Source organism: Triticum aestivum, chromosome 5D (assembly GCF_018294505.1).
Source record: "Triticum aestivum cultivar Chinese Spring chromosome 5D, IWGSC CS RefSeq v2.1, whole genome shotgun sequence".
NCBI lineage: Eukaryota > Viridiplantae > Streptophyta > Magnoliopsida > Poales > Poaceae > Triticum > Triticum aestivum.
This window is the reverse complement of record NC_057808.1, coordinates 179,016,362-179,035,138: the sequence shown is the minus strand read 5'-3', so window position 1 is coordinate 179,035,138 and position 18,777 is coordinate 179,016,362. Positions and strand designations below refer to the sequence as shown.

Sequence of the window (18,777 nt, the reverse complement as noted above, 5' to 3'; positions counted from 1 at the left end):
TGGATTGACTTTGTCGGGTTCACCGTCACAATACCCGTGAATTTACGCTTTCAGTTTTTTTTCTTCAACACGTCTATATTTATTTTCTATATCCAAGGTGGTACTAATCTCATCCGCAAAAAAAAGTTGTTTTCCTTACGTTTATTTGTTTTCCGTGCGTTTATTAGATTGGGCTATTGCGATGCGTCTCAATTGGGCTGGGCGAGACCGAGTATTTATTTGTTTGTTTTCTTGTTATTTCATCAATCGATCTCCTTCTTTCTTTCGTCCGCAAAGGACACCCGGTCTCCTTCCTCTTCTTCTTTGATACAACCCTGTCTTCTTTCTCTTTTTAGTCCAATCTTCCACTTTTCAATCCTTTTTGTGATACAAATAAATACATCTATTCCATCGAACAAGCCCTCCCAAGGAGAGGACCAGCGTCGTCCCCGGCCTCTGGCGACCGGCCGGCGAGCCCAACGCCGGAGCACCACCAACACCCGCAGCCCCCAGCGCCCAGCCTTCCTACACGCTCAAGAGCAGGAGACGAACGCCCGCTCGGGAGGAGAACCCGAGTGCGCCCGCGCCACCCTGAGCCGCCACCGGGGGAAGCTCCCGCCGCTCGCCGGCGACGTGCAGGATCCCGCGACCCCAACGCCGCCGCTCTGCCTGCCTCCTCTCTCTCTATTTCTTCCTTCCCTTCTTCTCTGGTTCTCTCTCTCATATTTCTCTCTCTTCACTGTCCCGTAGCAGGAACAGCCGCTGGCGCTCGTCCCCGACCAACTCCGGTGCCCTGGCCTCACCGCCAAAGCTGGGAGCCATCCCCACCGGCCGGATCTGATGCGCAGCCACCTCGCTGTTGCGCCGCCATCACCCCTGCAACGGATCATCCCGCCCTCCACCTCTTTTTCGTCGGGGAGACGACGAACTCGTCCTCGAGCGTTGACCGCGCGCCCGCGTTCGTGGGCTGCATCCACGGGCGATCGATCACCGCCTCATGTACGCCGCCGGGCGTCGGACTAATTTTCATAAGCTTCATTCATATGTGACATCAGGAAGCTTCAAAAAACAGGAGAAGTGCAAGAAAACGTCGCCCCAAACAAATCGCAACTTGCCAGCCTCCGCAACAGCCGTCAGAACCATGGCTCACAGACGCCTGCTCCGCGGATCGGCGGATCCTTCCCTGGTGCCATGCTTCAGCGGCTTGTGCTGCTCGGTATCCCTCGTCCAAATAATCGGTATGTCTGTTCAAAAAAAAAATCGGTATGTGTCCTTCCTGCGGCTACACCTTCAGGATTTTCACCGCCACCATGCTTCGGAGGCTTGCTGTTGTTCTTGTCCTCTTTGCTGCTGTGCGCAAGCGCACCTACGCATATATGGTTCTGGCCCAGGGAGCACAACTCTCTAACTCTGGCCCTTCTGTCGTTGATCTAGGTATGCACCCCCGATGCTATTACAGCTAATCTCTGATAAAGAAGTTTTTGGTCCTGATGCAACTCATTGACGAACGCAATTAGGCTTGTAGACTGGCTTCCAATCTCCATTGATTCTCATTCATGCACTGACTGCTATTCTAAACAATTATTATTAGATATTAATATTAATGGAGCATCAATGTTTTTTGAAAAAAATTAATAAGCAGATAACTCAAGGCTTTCATTTTTTATGTAGATAAGCAGCAGGAGTATTTCATAGATCACGGACCCCATGTAGTCTGACGTTCAAGGAGGGAATCTGGCTCAGGATGCCTGTGTCCATATTGTACTTTTGATATCTGACTTTCATATTGTACTATGATGATCGTGGATCTTGTGTGCATATTGTACTTTTGATGAGCTACACTTTTAAGGAATCTGATTTCAGGAGTCTGATGGTCAGGTAAGTGTTAATGTGTTATTTAGTGTTAGTTTAGTGCAGCTGCTCCCCTGAGGCCCTGACTGGCTTCTTAGCTCCCTCTCCACTTACCTGTCAGCTGGGCGTGTTGATTCGATCTGTTGATCTGGAAAAATTGACACACTAGGACGTACACAAAAACTTTAAGGTTAGTTCGTACATGATTGAATCTTCTCCGTGCAAAAACTGACAATACACAAATTGTAGCAAAATCAATGAGGAGCTGAATCTGCAGTCTTCCCTTACCGCCCAGTAGTTCCCAATTTATTTTTGGATTTTTATTGTTATTTGGTAAGCATAGCACCTGATTTACAGTGAAGTGCATCTATCAATTTAATTGTTTGACCGTTAATACACAGTACATCCGTGTCCATGTCGTCAACGTGTTGCTCGCCGACCGTACTGTTCTCGAGATCCGCCTTGAAGACGGTGGATCGGGCCTTCAGCACACATCGTTCGTTAGCATCTCCGCCTGATGCTTCTATAGGAAGAGAGACCCCCATACTTATATTTTTAATCCACATGGATAGTACAATTTTTTTTAATCCACATGGATAGTTCTGTAGAAAAATTGTTATTTTGTAGTCTTCTTAACTTGGCTAATGAATATCCACTCTTCATATGACAAGAAGTGCATGAACTTGGCTAATGTTTAGGGGCATAAGCATGATCATGTCAAAAGTGCATACAAGCATCATGTAATTATGTTCTTACAGAGATAACATTCAGTTTAGTAATCTCTCTTGGCTGAGGGATTTGACTACCCTTCATCAGAGCGTGTTAGAGCTATGGATACTGAACTCGCAAGATTCCTTTTTTGTATGTCCGCAGGGAAGTGTTGACTACTTGAACATGCTGGAAAGTGTTGACTACTTGGAGGTAGTTGCTTAATGCATACAAAACTGCTCAAACCACTCTTATTTATTTTTTGTTGAGGTGACCTGAATTGCTCGATTGTTCATTTATTGCTATATGATTCCTTAAATCTTTGAATTTATTTTCCGGATGTACAGTAAATAGTCTAATTGAAACTCTGTTCTGCTAGATGTTAAGCTTAAATGGATTTGAAATCATTCATATGACTGTACTTAGGTTAGGTATTTTCTAAAATTCTTAGTTGGATTAAAAATACATTGTAAGGTCATTGTAAATGATGTGTATGCTTCCAAATGTTCATATAAGGAAGATGTTGTCTCCATATTACCAATTCTTTCTGGTGTGAGATTTAACAGAGGACATGTTAAAAATTCGAATTACATGTGTCTTTAGGATAGTTGAATCATGACATACTCTAATATCTACACAAAATATGTAATCGTGTAGATGCAATAGGTGCGGGGAGTAGCTCGCAAAGGGTGACCATCATGTAGAATCTATACTTTGTATTGTCCCTCATTTTCCTGCTCTTTTGATCACACAATTTAGTAGAAATTCGTAATGGGTGTATCCTGCCAAATTGGCCTAATAAATTTAACTAAAGACCGTGACACATGTAGCAACGTTTGTATATTCAGAAAAGGGTAACAATAAGCATATGCTGATATGAAATTCTTTTTGCAGTAACTTGCAAGTAACAGATGTTTTGACAACAATAACTGCTACCAATGAGGACCACTGGCAAGATATAGCACAACAACCTGGTCCCTGTTCCGTAAAGGTTGGCCTGATCCCTGTTGAAATCAATTTGGCGTGGTACATTAGTTGTATTGTTCACCCTGCATGTTTTTTTTCACTTTCCTAAAGTATGTTTGAGTATAGCTTATGGTTTATTTATAAGCTTGTGAGTTAATTAAAGCTCACTTGGTGGTTCTAACTAATTATACTAAAATATGACCATGACCGAAAGATAGATGGAGGTTCAGATGCAGAGTGAAAGCCTGCACCAACAAGTTGTAGTTGTATATGGAACCTGGCGACTTGATGGTGAGCACTAACCTTCACTCCGCAAGAATCCTTTTTGACACTTACTCTGTAGAAAATACCTTTCAGTTTAATATATTCTGCTATTGTGGTTAATAGATCAATGAACAATCATTTGAATTGTGCTCCATGATATTCAAGCTACTATTGTAAGAAATTGAAAGATGTTCATGTTTTGCCGCCCTCGTGTTTGTCTTGACACGCTGGCGCTACTGTTAGTTGCTTTCCACGCAAATAAGAACATAATACATCAACACTCTTCTTAGTGTTGGTGTTGAAATACAGGACTTTGATGTGGGATGTAGCCATGCTTATTGGACTAGGCATCTAAGAATTTTTTTCCCGTTGCAACGCACGGGTATTTTTGCTATCTTTCCCTAATAATAAAGCACGGATTGACTTTGTCGGGTTCACCGTCACAATACGCTTCTTCCCGTGATTTTACGCTTTCAGTTTGAATTTAAAACATATTCGAGGTGGTACTAAATTTTCGCTCTATCTATTTCGCCGCGTCTGATTTTTTTCCGTAAGTGGCTGATTCGCTGAAAAAATATGGTTGACGCCGCTGGGATTTGATCCATGGTCTTGCCATGTATAGATTGCAGCGCAGCAGACCACTAAGGCTAGGCTCCTAAGCTTGCTAATTTGGGCGTCTGGAACCTTAAGAATAAAGGACAGGCGTACTCGGGCCGAGATCAACAGGCACGGTCGTGATGGGCATGTACGAGTGCGGCGGCCCACTGGACGGACAAGGGACCAGGCTGGAAGTTGTTTTTCATATTTGTTTACTTGTCAAATAGTCCCACCTTGCTATTTTACATTAATTTTTACCAGTTTATATACAATTTTTAGGTTGTCAGGCATCAAGAAGCTGCTTTGGAAATTAAGCAAAGAAATAAAGAAAGGAAATAGACATTCTTTGCATGAGAAATAAAGAAGGAAGATGGTAATTATGTGGAGCCGGCAAGAAAGGTAATATGTATTGAATAAGAAATAAAGAAGGAAGAAAATCGATGGTAATTATGTGGGTGCCATATTAATCGCATGAGTAATTAGCAGGCCTAGCAAAAAAGGAAAAAATAATTGCATGAAAAATAAAGAAGGAAGGAGAAAGAGAGAGGAAGGAAATGGACGGTAATTATGTGGGCATCATGATATAAGGAAAGAAAGAGAAAGAAAAACTAATTAACAGGAGGTGCGGGAATCAATGGCAGGTTGCCATGCCATCTTATGAGTAAAAATGATGTGGCATTTTTTAATCCTCACTAAATTCATGTCATTTTTTTCTTCCATTATGTTTTCCTTGCTCTTATAATCTTTACTAAATTTGCGCCAAATTTGTAGCACATTGAACATTATGTTTGCACATACAATCCTCACTAAATTTATGTCAAATGTTTCAACCGTTCTAACCCACAGGCATATATAGTATTTTTAATATATAAATGGAGGTATAATATTATTGGTCCTCCCATTTCGTATGTCCATGGTGTTTCCTCATATTGAGCTAGGCTATTCTACTAATCGTCTGTCTTGGGCCACTTGGCCTCTGCCACGTTCGCCCGCGTAATGTTCCACCAGTAAAAAGAACCGGTGCCCTCCCAACATGTCCGTGCGACCTGGCCCAACAAATCAAACCCACCACCCCTTTTAGGAGATGAGGCAAAAAATAGTTGACCGTTACTGGAATAAAACTCACAACCTCCAGTGTGTTTTGGCGTTGATCGTGTTACCCTACAGAAAAGTGTTGATCATTTTAAAATAAAATTAAATTTAGTTTTTGTTTGGGTCCTTCACGGATTGGTACTAAACTAATATGATGTAAAACCAGATAACATAAACACAAGGCACAAGTATTTCATTGTGTAGATGTGGGTCATGTGGCCGGGATCTCAAACGCGAGCGTTCGCTGGTCTGTCCATGCAGGTGATGCAATTCTTTATTGGTTCCAAGCTTACGTGGAATGTTCACCGTGTAGTGGACATCGTTACCGACAATGATGACAAAGAAAAGAAGTGGTAACAGGGATGGGGGCGCTAGGGGTGATAATTTATTTCTCCCGTTGCACTTTTGCTAGTCTTAATAAAGCACGGATTGACTTTGTCGGATTCACCGTCACAATGCGCTTTCTTTGAATTTACGCTTTTAGTTTAAATTTAAAATATATATCCGAGGTGGTACTAATCTATCGCGGGAGCCAACGATCGATCGCTAGCTCGCCACGCAGGATTGACTGCCAGATGGGCCTTTGCTACTAGATGGGCCGGCCAGACTGTGTCCAACTTTACGTTTACCTTGTGTCCATGCCCAAAATATGCCGCCGGCCCCGACTCCTCCAACGCTCGCCGCCATGGCCGAGGATACGGTACACGAGCACGGAGGCGGATGGGATAGTGTGGTAATTGGCGCCTCCCAGCAGCAGAGAGCGCGAGAGATTTAGTAGCTGACCATCACGCCAAGGGATGCAAGCAACAACGTCACCCAAGTGCCCATGACGGCGAGTGGGATGAGAAAGGGGCTACAAAAGCGTCGGAGTTGGAGGCGCGGTGGCTGGGAAAAGAGCCAGCGGGAGACGGAGAGGCTCACCGGAGGACACGCGCGGCGGCGCGGTCGCGTGTGAGGCGGCCGGCTACAGGAGCGTGCAGGCGGCGCTCGGGCACTGGCGACGCCATGGTCTTCTGGCGAGGCGGGCGAGCACGTACATGAAGGCCGCGGGGGGCACGCTGCCTGGGCGAGAGGGGAGGCGCGAAGGAGGCGGTCGTCGCCGGTGGCGGGGCCGGATGCGTCAGATGCGCGCGCTTGCCTGCAGTCAACGCAGACAGACATAGCGGCCATCCATGGCAGCGAGCGGCTCCGGGGGCGGCGACGGGGTTGGGTGGTTCAAGCGGCCGCTTCTGCAGCTACATGGGAGACGTCCAGGAGTGATTTAGTAGGATGTCGACCCTAAACTATGGAAAGCAAGCATCCAATGGAGAAGTGTTGTTCTGAAAAATGGGTTCATAACTTTTCATATGCTAAACTGAAACCATGCATATTTGAATAGCAGGATTAGAGGGGTTTTTTATTCAGAATCTAGAGTTTGTCCGGCATTGCATCATCAAGTAAAAGATTGTAGTTTGTATTCCTCATGTCTGCTGCACTTGCAGGGTCAGAGTTGGTTGCCATCCCCTGGACAGGGCGCTCTAGGGCGTGTTGGCGTGCTTGAGTAGACGAAACACTGATGTTAGCTGCAAGGTGGAGAAGGAATACCCCATGGATGGATTTTGGTAGCTCTGATGACAACAGTTTCAACTTAGTAAGTCATATGCTGATATTCATATGACTGTGATCTCGGAAATAAAAGTTCATAGGAAAGTAACAGAAACCTTCACTGAACATAGAGTTGTGTTGTATCTGTACCGAGAAAAGTTTGTAGAGTATGAAAATATGTTTCGAGACGAAACAAATTATGATTATTAGTCATAGCAGTTGTAGGAACAGATGAAAATTGTATTGCCGGTTTTAGCAGGTGTGCTGGTGCTCACATGCTTATCCATTGTGATATGGGTTTGCAGGTCCAAAGGCACAGCATACTATGCTCATGCATATGTGACATAAACCAATTCTACATTATGCAGCTCACAAACACTACAAAATTACTAGGGCTAGGAGATTTGTGCACTTATGAAGGTTTTTGGACACGAAGGTTTTGAATTTTCACTATTAAGCTTCAAAGATGTTACATCTATTAACCTGTACTCATATTAGGCCAACGTTGTCCAATATTGCTGGGGGATTTTCCCTTTTTTTACAAATCATAATCAGTCTGTAACCTGGGCGTGTACGAAAGTTGTCTGCACTTTTTTCTGTTTAATCTGGGCGTCCAATCTTTGTAAGCTGGGCTTTACCTGTACTTTATCATACGGAAACCAATTAAATGAAAACTGTTTGATTCAATGTTTGCCAGTCTGTGTTTAATTCTCTGTTTGCTCCCTGTTTGATTCAAATCCATGAACAAGTAAGTTCTTTTTCTCCCTGTTTGATTCAAGTCTGAAATATTCATAGATGCTACACTTCAGTCAGTAAATGAACAAAAAACTAGGACTGAACTTTTAGTCAGTTTTGTGTCAACGAGTAAATCTGTGTGCTCGAGATTACAATTACTTTGAATAGAGAAATTAAGAAAAATATGTGGAATCATCACCACCCCTTAATTGATCTGGTGGCGGGATGTAGAAATTCAATCTACTTGGTGGAGACGTACTGGCATGTGATGTCGTCCAACTAATAGCCGTTATATGCCTTCCATTGTGTTTTAATTTTTTCTCTTGCATTGCCTGGACTACCTGATAGAAGCTCCTATCAGCTAATATTACAACCAGAGCGGCAGACATGTCCATGTTTGGTGCTGCCAGCAGCAAGCAATACAGGGTAGGTTTTGTAAGTGCTAACATTGTAAATTAATAGGATTTATCATTTTTTTTGTATTAAGGAGTTCTATTCTTTTGCTTCATACAAAGATTATTGTACTATTAATTAGTCTATAGTGGAAAAGTCAAAGAGTATCATACTCAGGGTCAGTTAAGTAGTTGGAATATTTGTAACCATGCACTAACCTGAAAGTTAGGCATACTAATTAAGCTTTATTGGTTTTTAAGGCAGTTCAAAGGGATATCTTCCTAGGTAGTCAAATGTACAATGCACAATATAAAAATGTAGTTATGTTTCTCATCTCCTCCCAATTGCACAATCATTCTTTGTTATTAATTTCACCACAACAGAATTATTGTAATAGTTTGCATCTTCATGATTTTATATATTTACTTGTGTGGTTACTCTGGTTAACAAAGTAATTTGCTAGATGCGCTTAGAAATATTACTGTTATATATGGTGTGTGACTTGCATGGTTTCATTTGGTACATTTTCATTACTACTAAACTTAGACATATGTACATGTTCATTGAGGTCGAATGGTCATTATCGAATTTGAAATTATCAAATATGCGGAAGGTATGTTTCAACCGCTGAGGTGTATCCCTAGCAGGATCTTCCTAGGTAGTCAAATGTACAATGTATACAAAATTGAAGGGCGAAATTAAAGGAAAGTGGCATCAACCACAAACCTCGGTAAGATCGGAAGGTGAAGATTTTGATGGAGAAACGAAAGAGAGGGGCCGAAATTAAAGGACTATGGCATGTTAAACCACAAACCTCGATAAGATTGGAAGGAGAAGATGGAAGATGAAAGTGGCAACACGAATGAGTCGCTTGACGCATAAGAGGATTTTGTTCTCCCGTTGCAACGCACGGCCTTTTTTGCTAGTCTTTCCCTAATAATAAAGCACGGATTGACTTTGTCGGGTTCACCGTCACAATACGCTTTCTTCTCGTGTCAGAATACGCTTTTACAATTTGTCCAGGGTTCACCCTCACAATATGCTTTCTTCTCGTGTCAGAATACGCTTTTATAATTTGTATGGACAAAATCCTAATATAAACGAGGTGGTACTAATATAAATATAAACACGATTCAACGAGCCCTGTCTCACGCACGATAACTCCAGACGCCCTCCGCCGCCACGCCCCCATCCCTCCAACTCCGCTGCGCACGGGAGCAGGGGGAACCTGCGACGGCGGTGGCATGATCTCCGGCAAGCGGCGGGTTCGAGCGGTGGGGCCGGGATCTGGTGGCGGCGGCGAGCTCCTATAGATCGGCGGCCTGTCCTCTCCTCTGCGTACGCACAAGGCACAATAGCACGTGGTCCTCTCCCTACACGGCACGGCACCGCCGCCACGCGCGGCCAGTCTTCCTCTCCAGCTACCCTCGAGCAGCGCCGTCGTTGCCCTGTTCTTCTTCGCCTCCTCACCCGCCCCAACTCCTCACCCCCAGCCCTCTCCACCTCGAGGCGGACGTCTCTGATTTGGATAGGAGTCGATGGCGTGTTCACGATGGAATACTGCTCCAACACGTAGCTATGGGTCCAACCCGAATATCAGATCAATCTCCCAGCCATAAGAAGAAACCCTAGAGTGGAAGCACAAGTAAATCGCATTGCAAGTTTGTAAGACGAGATTGTTGTGCGGGAACTGTCCAATCTCGCCTCCACCTACTTCGCCGGAAGACCATCTGCAATCCGACGTTGCTCTACACATCGCCGGAACTCCGAGTGCCGGTTCTCCATGAGGTATTGCATACTGAAGACACAAGGAGAATTGGAATCATGCTATTTGTTTTTCTAGAAACCTACAGTTAATGAAGCAAACATAAACTGAACCTTAGTGTGCTACTTCCTGATCTTCAGCTAATTTTTCATTGATTGATTCATTGTTGTGTTTAGTTAGTCTATCCACAAGCTAGAGGGACTAGGTTAATTAAGAACAATGTCTAAGGTAATGATTCACTATGTACAGGTTGCCACCATGTCATATTTGGTTGGCTTAGAGTGACAAGTATTTCAAGGGTAATCAAGTTGATAAGCACCAGCTTAAATTCAACCAAAAATTTTATGGCGTGATCTCAAATCTGTGAGCACACGAACCACGGAACTTCACCCAGCCATTCTGGATTTTTTAATTGAGAGACAACTAATTTCTCATTGTTTGATTCATCATGCTTACTCGCTCTGTCCTAGAGAGACTAACATTGTTCTCCGATCTGGTTGATTCACTTCAGTTAAATTTTCCAGTAGCTTCAGCTCTGTACATTGGCATGAAAAGGTGTTTGCCGTTTAGACGAATTAACTGTTGGATACTCCATGAAAGAGGTAGGCCCATCGCATGATTAGGAAGAATAAGGTGTATGCTATACTTGAACAGATTCCGTTAAGGAGACCATTTAGCATGGTCTGCTGGTTATAGCCTTCTGTCTTGAACTGTAGGCAGAAGTGAATTTGCTGCTTTGTGCACTCAGGAAGCTGATTTCGTGTCGTGAACTCTACAGTTGCATATATTTAGTCCCTCTACACAAGCAGGCACAAACGTCCTTTTGATTTATTTATTTTTGAATTAGGCCGCATAAGTAGGCAGCAGTTACAATCAATGGTGATGCAGATTGAAGTACAGGCAAGATTGCACCTTTAGTAACATCAGTATCAACTATCAAGTATGTTTAATCTCATTTATCCGTAAGCTTAATATGTTGTATACTTGTATGGTGATGCAGAGTTGAAGTACACTGCAATCTGCACTGGGATGTCCGTAAGCTTAATCTCATTTATCCGTAAGCTTAATATCTTACAAATATTGCATATTTTATTTCAAATAAATGCTGGATTTTTTTTCACAAAATTTGCCGCACACACGGCCTAACACGGCAAGATTGCACCTTTAGTAATCAGTACCATATAAGTATCAAGTGCAGTTTCTTTCAAAAAGAAGTATCAAGTGTAGTTAATCTCACTTCGATGCTTAATATATTGTAATGGTGATGCAGATTGAAGGAGGTCGTCCTTGTGATCACTGGAAACATGTTTGTGATTGAGGCACACAGCAAAATGGCTCACACTCACCACCATTACTCGAAGGACCATCTCCATATACGAGTTGCTTTACCTGAAAGCAGATTTCTGAAGATATATATTTTTTCGTATTTGTTTTATATTTTTGGACAACTGGTTGTTTATATTGGTGGAGATCCAGTGCTTTACAGAGCCCGCATATAAAGGTAATGTGTATTGCTATTTTTCTTACTTAGTAGCATTAGAATCTCCCCATCTCTTTATACGGAGGTGATGGCGAAGGAGGAAGAGTTGTGTCAGGCCCAGCTCAAGCTAGATGAAGAAGAGGAGGCCAGAAAGAGAGAATCAGCAAGGCAGAAGCCTTTTGATCTCAAGGCACGATTCTGCGGGTTGGTGAGCTACTAACAAAGACACACCTCTATTCTGAATTTCTACTTGAAAAAGATGGACCATCAGCTACGGAATATGTTCGCTGTTGACATTGGTGGTGGTGTCTTTTGGTTCAACATGAAGTTGTTTAAGTGAAAAATGCAGTGGAACATGTGGAACAAAGGACGTGGTATGGAAAGGAAAGCAAAGCAAAGCCTAAACAGTACAATGATGCAGGTTCAGATTTCATATGTTATCTTCCCTGCCTCAGGAATATGAAATGGTTGTCTTCTAGATTATGAACGTGTCTTTATTTGTCATGTATTGTCGACGCACTGTGTAGTCTGTACTAATTCTACTGAGACTGCTTGATCTCTTATCATTCACACTTCAGAATTTTCTAATTATCTTATTATTAGTAGTATCATCCTTCCAACGTACTGATTCACAAATCTTAGCTAATTAGGAAGGAACTACATGTTTATCCATTCTTTTTCAGATATGGTGCTCTTGTAGGCAAAGTAGATGCATAATTCTTTTGGAAGGAAGGGCAGGCACACTAGATAATGATGTATTATGTTTCTGGCCCAGAACAGGCAGCCCCCATCATCCACAACCTTGATTCCACAATATACCCCGCTGATATGATCTAGAGGAGCGAGGAGCTGGGCAAGGAGTCACTGCCGGTTCACATGACCAAGAAGGGGTACGCGATTTTGGGAAGAGATGCAGGAAGACTGGAAGAAGATTGACTTCAGTCGCTTCGGCATCGCCGGCAGCGCCGACGGGATCCTGCTTTATTCCGAAGAACTGATTTTATATGATTCTGAACCTAGCCGTCCAACATCATATCTGTCCAGCTATACAAGCTTGTATGCAGCCAAGTTAGTTGCTTTATTATGGACTCAACGAGGAAGAGCACTACCACTTTTTCAGAATTTGATTTTGTGAACCTTCATGTTGCACTATCACATATTGCACATGAGTTGATTCAGGTTTCCAGAGTTCAGACCACAACAATCAATCGGTCTGAAGGTGCTCCTGTTTTATATCAGATCGTGAGGAATGGGGACCCTTTTCGGATATTTGACTACTATATTTGCATGCCGGAGTTCGCCGCCGTCTGCTGTGCTGTGATTTTTGGGTATGATGCTAGATTACGTGGTTGCATAGTTCCTTCTTTTTCTTCTTCAAATTCAATATTCTTGGGTCATGGTGTGCTCATGCTGATTTGCAGCCCGGATGATAGTCCGTGGGAGGGAGGTTAGTTGATCTAGCTGTATTTAGTAGCTATTTCAATAATGTTATAGAATCTTTGCTAAACACCTTTGGTGTTGATTGTTCTTGAACTGAAGAAATTTACAATGTAGACTTGGCATAATTCACTTCCTAGATGAAAAAAGAAGTTGCATGTCCTTTAGTCAGCAAATCAAGTTGAGCGATGCAGCATGTTGCGAAAAAGTCGCAGGTATGTCCTGCACTGCACGCATGTGAGGCGAATGGTTTTTCTTGATGCCATTGTCGTCCAGTACATGGTGTTTATCAGTACTACTCCCTCCGTAAACTAATATAAGAGCGTTTAGAATACTAAAATAGTTATCTAAACGCTCTTATATTAGTTTACAGAGGGAGTACTATTTTGTTCTTGTCTTAATTGAGTCTCATGCAAACTGATAAGCGGATGGTAAACACCTCTCTCTATATTGAAATATGTGTTGATTGATTTATACATGGTTTTTGATTTTATCATATGAATAGCTTTAAGAATTTGGCAACAAGTCCAGTGGAATCTCATTTCTTTAAGGACACCAGCGTCTAAATGCACAGTTGGTTTATTGAGTTTGTAGAGCCTATTTCTTTCAGGCGCTGCTTGAATTAGCCGGGAAAAAGTGTAGTTGGTATGTTATTTCGAATGCAATTTCAAGTAGTAGTACACAATGAATAACTTCACCAACCAAGTAACCCTGAGATAGTTTAAAACATTTGAAGCGGTCTTTCTTCTCATGGTAGGACATTAAAAGTCTATTATATTGTTTCAGGAACTGTTTCAAGGAAAAGATAAATACTTTGATGTCCAAAAGGCTTTATCAGCGAACATTAGCGTGACTTTAATGGGACAATATCCATGGTTTTGCTAATATTGATGACTTCTTTTCGGAAAATACATGTACTCTTCATATAGGCAATTTTAAAATATTACACATCATATATCAATCTAATGTAAGATATCGAAATGTATAACAACTAGATTATGCTAAAAGTGTGACCACCATAACTGGTGGGGCAAAGAAAAGTGACAACATATAAGCATTTGTTTCTCCCGTTGCAACGCACGGGCCCTTTTGCTAGTAATAATAAAGCACGGATTGAGTTTGTCAGGTTCACCGTCATGACTCTTTTGCGAAAAAGTCCTTCCGTTTTTTTGGAAATCAACCCGCAGTCTAATAATAAGTGATTTGCAGGAGAATAACGATTCGATCGTTCGGGCCAACAGGACTGTCTTCGGCCTCAAAGGATAGACGCACGGTATGGAAAAAACAAACAAGGAGAGATCGGGCATGACTCCTCCATAGAGCCACGATGGATCTCGCCTCCACCAAGTTACATATTACGAGGAAACAAAATCATCGTCACACATCCGATTCCTTCCTCCTCCGCACGCACGAAGCCGCCGCCGCTGCTTCTCACCTCGCCGCTAGATCGGAATCGAAGTCGTTGCTCAAATCAAGAGAGAGAGAGAGAGAGAGAGAGAGAGAGAGAGAGAGAGAGAGAGAGAGAGATCGGATCATAGGCGGACGAGCCGCCGGCGAGGAATCCACGTCGGGTGGCTATCCGTGGCCTCTCAAGCCCTCTCTTACTCCCCCCTCCTCCACCTCCCACCGCCCGGGCGCCGTCACCTCACCTTCCACAGGCCCCCTCGACCCTCGGCTAGACACCACGGCCGGGTCGCCGCCCCTCCCACCGCGAGGAAGACGACGACAGAGCAAGGCGGCGGCGCTGGGCTGCACGTCGAGCCTCCCTCAGTGGCCTCCGTCCTCCATACCGATGCTCCGTCCCCCGTTTCAATCGGCTCTGCTGCAACTTCGCCTGAAGACCGGTGCTCTGCCTTGACCTGCTCTGCTTCGGTCTAGATCGATACAAATAGAGGGAGCACATTTAAAGAGTCATCGCTGCAGAGTTTGACACCACATTTTCTTTGGATGATTGTTCGCCTCTCTGAATCTAGCTTTTTTTAACGTGACCACTTCAATTGAATTGCTTATTTGCATTACATACAGTGACCAAAACTAATGCTTTGATATTGTCGCCTCCGCCGAGTTCGCCGGAAGAACATCCGCCGCCAGAGCGTGCTACACCTGAGCCGGAAGAACATCTGCTGTCCGAACGTGCTACACCACAGGTATGTATCAGCTTTTGCCAAATTATTCTGTAAAATTTCCGTCTACAATCATAAAAAGTACCATTCTCCTTGGTCTGGTCTGAAAGATTAATATCTGTGTACATAGTTTTCAGTGATTGAAAATATTTGAGATGGGCTGATCTTTTGGTCCGTTTGGTGTCAATGAATAAATGTTTTTTACAAAAAATCAGCACTCCAGATTACAATTGCTTCATATATAATACCAAATATATATTATGTGCTTCCTGCTACAACACAGTGAACACACTTCAGACTTTCAGAGGTCCTTTTCCTCGGGGCGTGAGCTGGTGATTTATGTTTTTGTAGCCCCCTAATTTTGATGTTTTAAAGTCACAGAGTTAGTGAAGTTTGGTAGCTTATAGCTAGACAAGTGAGCTTAAAAGTACACTTACTGTTCTGGTGATACAAAAGCTTTAGTTTCTGCTCTTTTTGTCTATGCCCTTTACTCGGTTCTGCCAAGTATGTATATATAGAAAATATTTATTCTACAGAAATTGTTAATTGTTACTGTAGCTTTCATGCCTACCAGACCAAATCATAGGTAGGTGCTTTGTTTGTGAAGTGAAATAATTCAAACTGTTATAGTAGGAGGATTATCCTAACATAAGAGCCTTTATTTGTTTCATAGAAATCATGTACAGTTGGTTTAGACAACACTTAACTTGTTATTAAGATCAAGTTCAGTTGCTTTTGCATTCTTAGATCGATTTGAGTTTCTACACCAAGCCTAGAGCTTAAATGTTAAAAGGCACATTCTGATTTTATAAGGAGCATTCTAACTGTTATTTTAAAAACAGATTCTGCTATTTTCTGAAACGAAATATGAGAAATCAAACCGTATGGTTCTCCAATCTTATGGTACTAAATTCGGATATATCAAAAGTGCTATTATGTTAGCTGCATTTAGTTTACATGAGCATGCCAGGCTAGATGATATTATAGTCCTTTAGCTGTTGCTATTCACTATTCTCGGCCACATCTTATAAAAACGTAGATAAGCTAACACCTCTGTACCAAATCATATAATTATCCACATCATTTCAAGAAACTCAAGCTTTTCCCATGTCTCAAGTTATCTGGGAAGATTGCTGTAACTGTTTTGAGTGTGTGCTCTTGGCAGTAACTTCTGAAAATACTGAAATACTGATAGTGATATATGTTTTTTCTGCACCAGATGTGGAAACTAAAAGGTGTATATAATGCAGAGGAGGCAATGTTCAGTTCCTAGGTGCGTAGGTGCAGCCCTGGCCCCAATAGCCTTGGACGGCCTGAACGGCGCGGATGAGTGCTTCTCCCTAGGGAGGGCCATGTCGCCATCGGCGAGACCCGGCCTGAGCCGGCAGACTTCTGGTCTCATTATTTATTTTGTGTTCATCAAAGTTTATTTATTTTGCACCATATCGTAGTATGATCGTGGGACACAGGCAGAGATGACCATGATGCTAGCTGATAGCACCTCTTAACTTCAGAAGTATACATGCCTTCTCTCTAATTAAAAGAGAGTTTCTTACCAACTATTGAGCCTACCAGTTATATAGATTTATGACTCTAAAGCCACTACTCAACTTCAGGTGGTACTCTGCTGTAGAATAAACCTCCATAATTCTCCATCTAAGATACTGAAGTTTATTGATGATTCTTTATTTCAGGATATGTGGAAAAGGTATTTGCACTACATTTCAAGGCAGATAGTAGATTACATGGCTAAGCAGCCCACCTATATTACTAATTGTTTATTTTGTTATTTAAATTAAAATGGTTTATGTATTCTGTCGAAGCATTCACATGCCTTATTAATTTCAGGAAAACCAATTTATTATTTAATGGTTCATGTATTGTTATGTCTAAAATGAAAATTCCAAACAAAATCATAGTCATATGTTGTATTTATATGATGAATATAGATGTTCCAATCGCTATATTTAAACTAAAATTTTCAGAATAAATTGTGGTCTCTAAGCTTGTGTCATGTGGTCCGATCAACTTAACGTATCAATTAATTAGCATGTCTAAATCTTAAGCGCTACCAGCAATCAGTTTTATTTGATTTGAATTAACAAGGCACGGGTCCTTTTGTACATATCTATAATCATGATAGACATTATGTTCTCGATGGTTTTATTTGATGGCCACAGTTTTGTTACCCCGTTGCAACGCACGGGTCCTTTTGCTAGTCTTTCCCTAATTTAATAATAAAGCACGGATTGACTCCGTGGGTTCACCGTCACAATATGCTTCTTTCCGTGAATTTACGCTTTCAGTTTTTTCGACCTATATTATTTTCTACATCCGAGGTGATACTATTTTACCTGCCTATCTTTATCTTTACATAATATTAAAAGACAGAGGCACATTTGATCTAGGTCGGTCATTCATTTTTGGCTAGATTTTAGTTGACCGGTTCAATCGTGTTCTGCCTCAACCCATCGAAGACATAAATGTTCGTGTCTGTTTCGTACACACACGCACGCGAACCTTCACATTGCTTCCCCGGATTTCTTGGAAACGAATCTACCCATCCAGTTGTTTTTTTTGCTCGTGCTCCCTTACAACACGGTCTATCGGTTTGGAATCAAACACAATAACCATCGCCGCCGCCTTTTCTGTCGTCTCCCATAAGTATTGGCTCGTGCGAGAGAGAAGAGGTGGGGAGGGGTGGATCCGTGGAGCGGAGGAGCAGCCGAATCGTACGCAAGCAAGGGTGATCCCACGGGATAATTCATCCGGGTACAAGTCACGTCGAGGCGATTTCTCAAAAAAAGTCACATCGACTCAACTCGATCGAGAGAGTCATCGTGCTCCGACGGCTGCCGTTAGGAACCAATTTAGCCCATCGATTCGCTGACGATCGATCGCAAGGCAGGCCGACGAGGAAGGAAGGGCAAACGCGTTATTTTTGGCTGGTCGCTTCGAGGAGGCGCGAGGCCACGCTACAGCTTCTATCGCCATCCCCGTCGTCCGCGCCGGCAACCCTCCCTGAAGTGCCTCAATAACGACCCTCCCCACCGGGCCGCACATCCTGTCGCTCCTTGCCGGTCTGTACCGTCGCGACCTCCTGCGCAACGGCGCCCCTCCTGACAAGGCAACGACGCCCACCTCCCACCTTGACCTTCAATGGCGTTGGCGGAGTCCCGCACTGAGACCTGCGCGGAAGTGGGTAAGCAGCTGCCCGCCAAGGTCGCACTAGCACCACCCTGACCACACCTGCGCGAAAGCAGCGCTGAAGTGGTCGCCCATCACCGTGGCCTTGGGAAGGAGAAGGGAAGGTGGGAGATGGAGGCAGGGGATCGTGCTCAGAGGTGTCGCCGAGGTGGCCAGAGCAGATGAAGATGAACCATGCCCCACATCGATTGGGAGGTTTGATGGGATGGACACAGATGACCGCCGATCTTAGTTGGAGGCGTTGGCTGGTGAAGCCGCTCAGAAGCCAGAGCGATGGCAACATCTGCCAAGGAAGATAACGATCATGAGAGAACTAGGTGATGCTGTCGTAGTGGGCACCTGCCACTATATATGCTGTCGACGATACGTGTCTGACTCTTATCATCAGAACAGGCCACATGCAAATCCAACGGAAGACACTAGAAACACACACGTGTAGGCTCTTTGCAAAAGAGAAATCCCTCCTTTGTTTTGTACATTTGATACATGAGAAGGTTGATTCAAATACTCCCAGAAATAGTCTCACCTCGCTTCCCTATAACCAATCTATCTCATTTATAATTTTATATACGCCTTTAATTTCCTGTGTATCAGAA

The 18,777-nt window shown here is 43.1% G+C and overlaps 1 long non-coding RNA gene across 25 annotated transcripts; it reads left to right on the top strand.

Annotated features, from left to right (window-relative positions):
• Window positions 1-255: 255 nt before the first annotated feature.
• On the top strand, window positions 256-16,988 carry LOC123120004 (uncharacterized). 25 transcript variants are annotated; one of them, XR_006459238.1, is made up of 6 exons: window positions 256-2,751; window positions 3,433-3,529; window positions 3,723-3,795; window positions 4,391-10,991; window positions 11,205-14,998; window positions 16,194-16,988. It is a non-coding gene; the product is annotated as an uncharacterized lncRNA (long non-coding RNA). The 25 variants fall into 25 exon arrangements; XR_006459236.1 differs by having other exon boundaries at window positions 3,719-3,795; XR_006459237.1 differs by having other exon boundaries at window positions 3,433-3,795; window positions 4,391-4,559; window positions 4,645-10,991.
• Window positions 16,989-18,777: the final 1,789 nt, after the last annotated feature.